Source organism: Bos javanicus, chromosome 12, assembly GCF_032452875.1.
Source record: "Bos javanicus breed banteng chromosome 12, ARS-OSU_banteng_1.0, whole genome shotgun sequence".
NCBI lineage: Eukaryota > Metazoa > Chordata > Mammalia > Artiodactyla > Bovidae > Bos > Bos javanicus.
The window spans coordinates 24619722-24625721 of record NC_083879.1 but is presented as its reverse complement, the minus strand read 5'-3'; the positions used below and the strand labels follow the sequence as shown (position 1 = coordinate 24625721).

The 6000-nt window shown below is 38.5% G+C and overlaps 1 long non-coding RNA gene across 1 annotated transcript in view; it reads left to right on the top strand.

Annotated features, from left to right (window-relative positions):
- The first annotated feature begins 1636 nt into the window (after positions 1 to 1636).
- LOC133258072 (uncharacterized) overlaps positions 1637 to 6000 on the top strand; it is a 184017-nt gene continuing 179653 nt past the window's right edge. The window contains exon 1 of the long non-coding RNA XR_009739793.1: positions 1637 to 1738. This is a non-coding gene — a long non-coding RNA (uncharacterized LOC133258072). The remainder of the gene's footprint in view (positions 1739 to 6000) is intronic.

Sequence of the window (6000 nt, the reverse complement as noted above, 5' to 3'; positions counted from 1 at the left end):
TATTTTTATATATTATAAACAGTTTAGTCCAACTCTTTTAAAACAAAGAGTGTGATAATTATTTTTCCCCTCTCCTTTAGATTTAGGAAAGAGTAGAGACATCTCTGGAGAAGGCAATGGCAACCCACTCCAGTACTCTTGCCTAGAGAATCCCATGGATAGAGGAGCCTGGTAGACTGTGGTCCATGGGGTCGTGAAGAGTCTGACACGACTGAAGCAACTTAGCAGCAGCAGCAGCAGCAGAGACATCTATTTATGCTGTGCCCTCTCAGTATTCATTTATTCATTCAGTCAGTCTTTCAACAAGCGTTTATTGAAGATACAGGCACTGAGACTAATGCAGTGATATTGATACAATATCAGATCCAGACCCCCCAAAAATGTGTTAAGCTAAGGAGCAACACAAGCACTTTGTTGTAACTTGGGAAAATAAGTAAAGGAAATTGCAAGTGCAAAAGATACTAGATTTATAAGATTGCAAGAGTTGATTTTAAAAACTTTATAAAAGCATAAAATTTTATAAGCAAATTAAACCAACCAAAGTTTACAGATCTTAGCAAATCATGATGTATGCAGACTTGTTCCCTGAATAATCAAAGATGAGTCAGAACAACTGTTTATTCAAACAGCTTAATGTCAACTAATCTGAGAAGGCAATGGCACCCCACTCCAGTACTCTTGCCTGGAAAATCCCATGGATGGAGGAGCCTGGTAGGCTGTAGTCTGTGGGGTCGCTAAGAGTTGGACACATCTGAGTGACTTCACTTTAACTTTTTACTTTCATGCATTGGAGAAGGCAATGGCAACCCACTCCAGTGTTCTTGCCTGGAGAATCCCAGGGACTGGGGAGCCTGGTGGGCTGCCGTCTATGGGGTCGCACAGAGTTGGACACGACTGAAGTGACTTAGCAGCAGCAGCAGCAATGTCAACTAATATAGTTTGTTTAGGAAGCAAATGCCTTAATAAAGAATACACTGACCCTAACACACTTAATGACTTTTTCATAGTTCCCCCAATCGCCTTTTCTTTTGTAAGATCCTGGTTTTACCAGCTGATGTCTTTCCAGCTACTGTGTTTTCAGAACAATTACTGCCATGTTTGATGGAGGATTATTATGTTGAGAAGTTTCTGAGAGGCTAGTTTTTGGCCATATGACAGTACATGTGTCATGACAGCATCACCAACTCTGTAGTGTGAATAAAATTAAAACAAAACTGACAGGTAGATTTCTAAGATAATTTCTAACGACCCTCACCCATATATAATACCCTCCCCTGGGGGTAAGGGGGCACCTGTGAACATGATGAGGTGATTATATGTATGGCAAAAGAAAGATTATCTTGGGTGGGCCTGGACTAATCAGGGAAGCCCTTTAAGAGCAGAGAGTTTTCTCCAGCTGGTTTCAGAACACAGAGTTTCAGAGCAACAGAGACATACTTCTGCTGGTCTTAAAGAAACCAGTGCCTCGCTATGGAAAGGGCCACTTGTCAGGGAACAGTGAGAGGCCTCTACAAGTTACAGATGCCCTGGTCTGCAGCCAACAAGGAAACAGGGATTTCAGTCATAAAACCTTCAGGAACTAAATTCTATCAACAATAGAATGATCTTAGAAGTGGATTTTCTTTTTTTCAGAGCCTCCAGATGAAAACTCAGCTCAGCTGACACCTTCATTTCTGCCTCATGATGCACTGAGTTGAGGACCCAGTCATACCACGCTGGATGTCAGAACTACGGAATTGTGAGTGAATTTAGAATTTTCGTTTTTTGTGGTACTTTGTAGTAAATTTGGGGTACTTTGTTGTGCAACAAACAGAGAAAAGAGAACTAAGACAAAAAGGAAAACAAAACAACTTTTATCCAATTTTTGTTTGTTTCTTTGTTTGTTGTGGATGTGATATTGTGCTGAAATTGGTCTTGTGGTGCCATTGCTCTATTCAGGTCACATACAGAAAGGTATGATCTCAGTGGTGAGGTGACGCAGCTGGAAGAAGACCTCCCAAAATGGAAAGGTGGTTCCTTCTGGAGAGGTCCACTTCAATCCTTGTAAAATCTAGGAACAAATTTAAAAGTGTATCTTCCCCATGAACTTTCTGAAGGTGTGTAGGTATATTTGGGTCACCATTTTTTTATCATAAATATATTTATGAACATGGAGTTTAGAATAGTCATCTGATTTGTTAGTCCAGAATTTGATAATATTTCAAACTCAAGTATGTGACTCAGATGATCACATTGTAATCTTCAGTTTAGAGTGGTTGAGGGCTAATTCTTTTTTTGAGAAATAATTCACTTTCTAACTGGTAAGTCATACATCATCTTCAGAAGCTTTTCACAAGTTCAATATAATAGTTTGAATAATCAGAATTATAATATATTTATTTCAAGAGAGTTAGACTGAATAACGAATCCAAAGGTGTGAAGTTAGAAACTTCTTGAGAAAAACATAAAAATGCAAATCTAACATTATGCATTGTTCTTTATCTTCTTTCCCTAGTATAAAATGTTTGAATATTTAATTCCTTGAAGTTCTAACACTGATCTCTTCAGAAATTCTTTCAGCTCTACTATCATGCATTATATGAAAGTGAAAGTGTTAGTCACTCAGTCATGTCTGACTCTTTGTGACCCTATGGACTGAAGCCCAGCAGGCTCCTCTGTCCATGGAATTCTCCAGGCAAGAATACTAGAGTGGGTTGCCATTCCCTTCTCCAAGGGATCTTCCCAATCCAGAGATCAAACTCAGATCTCCTGCATTGCAGGTAGATTCTTTACCCTCTGAGCTACCAGAGAAGTCCATCATGCATTATATTTTTAGGATAATTGCATATTGTATTAAGGTAAAATAGATCAATTATCTTTTAAAATTACTTATTAGCTAGAAGATTAGAGCCACAGCCGTGGTTCTTCTTTTTCTTCTCTCTGTAACTCAGATTCCTTATCTCAGAACCTCCTCTCACGCTCCATACTCAGACCCTTCTCTTCATGTCCAGTCATCTTTTCCCCTTTAATTCTCATCCTTGACGTTTCCTCATCCAAATTTTCCATGAGAATCTTGCTTCCTCCTTTTAACCATTACTTTACCTACCTTTCAACCTCTTCTCTCATAGACCATTTTTTTTTTCATCACTACTGCCCACCCGCCCCCCCAGAAATTAATCTCTTTCCTCATCTCTTTTTTTTTTTTTAATGAAATAATTGCTCAACCCTAGAAATGTATGAATTCCACACAGAAATTGGGCCAGGATGTGACTTATACAAGTAAAGCCTCTTTCCTCTCACTTCCTCAACATAAATGATAAACACATCCTGTTTATCAGCCTACCTTTATCTTCTCTCTCAACTTCTAGCTTCTACTTCATCACTATAAATTGCTGAATATCTGTGCATAATACCAGAGCTAAGCTATGCAAAAGTTGGGACATTCAGAATGTTACTTAGGAATTTTACTTGCATTTTCTGTGGTCCTGTCAGAGATCTGCTGAAAAAGAACAAGAGAACACAGTGTTCTGCTGGATCAGGTGATAGCTTTGTGCACACTGGCGTTATCAACCACGTAGGTGCAAAGCTTCACAAGCAGAAGAGAACTTCATGTAATTTAGAATAAAGCTGACCTTTCTTCTGGAAGGATATAACATTGTGTCAAGGTTTATGGCTAGAAAAGGGGTGTGTGGGTTGCGTCCAGCCTCAGCTCATCCCCTTTGCTGGGCCCTTTTGTGTAGAAAGCAACCTGTGCAACTGTATGTGGCCTGCCTGGTGAGTGTGCCGCCAGTACATGTAGAACAAGCAGGGGATAAAGAGCAGGGCTTATGCTATGAAAGGTGACAGCAATTCTTATTTCCTTGGAAAGAACTAAATTTTACTTACAAGTGTTTTTCAAGCCAAATACTGAAAGTATGGTGAATGATCCTTAAGGTTTATAGTAAATTAGGACTTAGAAATGTGTATTTCAGTTGGAAAGAGAGTAAAATTGGGAAAGTAAAGATAGGTAGATGGGGATAATGAGCACTGTTCAGAAAACTTTTTGTTAAAACGCCATTTTTGTTAGAATACCACACAGTTCAGGCTTTGTGGACCATATAGACTCTGCTGCAACTTTTAAACTCTGCTCAAAAGCACCCATAGAAAAATATGTAAATGAATGAGCATGGCTGTGTTCCAATAAAACTTTATTTACAAAAGTGGGCTGGAGAGGGGGTCATAATTTGTGAACACCTAGTGTAGAATATTGAGAAAAAAGGGTTCACAGAGGCATTTGGTTGTTGTGAGTCTGCTGTTGATTCAGAAAGAGCCCTAAAATCTGAGTAACAAGTGTTCATAAATTATCAGACAGATAAATTCTAATAGGTTGAAAAAGAACCTTTTGATAACCAGTTTTAATTTATAGATCTATAAATGCCAGAAATGGAAATTTTATTTGTCAGGTGTTTATTTCTCCATTGAATCTCCTGTAATATATATGCTTCAGAAGATTAAAAAGTGGACTAACAGACTATATTTCTCATAAAATGTTACTCTTTAAACTTCTCTTGCAGTGCTCAACTTAAACAATATGTAATGGATGTATATTATGATTTGGTGGGTGATGGTGAATTTTATTCCCTTTGCTTCATAGCAACTCGCTGATATCAGAACTGATCTTTGTTGGGGCTGGCCTGACTCATGGAATTCAGATGCTTTGCTCAGATAAGTAATTCTTTGGGGAAAACTCATTGTACGCAAAATACTTGAAAAGATATGAGAAAGGGCAACAGTTGGGCTATAAAAACAGACTTTATATTTTTCCATGGGAAAAAAATTATGGTCCTAGCATTTTATTCATTCCCTAATTATCTAAATATGTTATTCCATAGCATAAATACAAAGATGTTTTTGTTCTTTGGGCAAATTGCCCTTAGTTATCAAGCTCTCAAATCTTGAGAAGGATCAGTCTTGAAAAGATCCTTCTCCTCCCTTCTCCTTCTTCCCCTTCCATCTATCCTTCTTTATTTATTTTTTTTTCCTCATGTGTTTGTTTTCAAGATGGATATAGACTGTAACAGCAAAGTCTTTGTAAAAACTAAGAATATGTGAGAGCTTACAGGTATGGACAACTGAGCATCTGGGCCTGGGTGTTTCCTGCATGGAGCAGAATTCCTCTGGCCTCCCCAGCACCCCGGCATTGTTTATTGTAGCCTGTAACCTCTCCTTTCACTGAAGGGGCAAATTTATGAAGGGGTTCACACAGCTGTTCTGGTTTTTAAGCTGACCAAGGCCGGCTGGAATACACTTTATTCACTGTAATACACTTTATATCATAAGATTTTTATATTCCAGTGAAAACTGGCCGTTAAGAGGCCTCAGAGGCAGGGTTTAGATTTTGATTGTCACTTAACACCGCTGGAAGAAATTAAATTCTAGTGAGGACATAACTCAGTGAAAAGCAACCTTCTCTTACATAGCACAGTGATGAAAAGAGCCTACAGTTACAAGGATTTTTCTGAATTCCATTGACTCTTTACTGCTAATTAGTAACATGACTTGAGTGAATTTTTTGATACTTGCTTTGACTTGCCTTTAATAGCACTTTAATTTCCCATGGGACCTTTTGTTCTCAACTTGCTGCAGATAAATATAAAAACTGTGGACAGGATCAGTCTTGTTTATTTATGAAACAAAGTTTTGTTTTTATGATGTTTGGAGTTTATTTCCAGGCAGTTAAAGGAAGGAAGTAATTGGTACCTTCCTTCTAAGTCCATTTTGGAATTTTATGAAAGAAAATTTATGTGATAGAAAATCGATCTGGAAATGCAGTGAGTGAACTGGTTCCAGAGCTACTTAGTGTATGATGCTAGATGGAACTTCTAGCATCATACACCGAATAGGGGGGTGGGTAGGGATGATGTACTTCTCTGGATCGGAGTCTAATTATAGCTTATTTGCTTTTCCTGCCGGTGTGCTCTCTGGGGCAAGTAATCTAGAGAGAGTGTGCCACTGAGAGGGCTGGCTGGGATGAAGCTAATT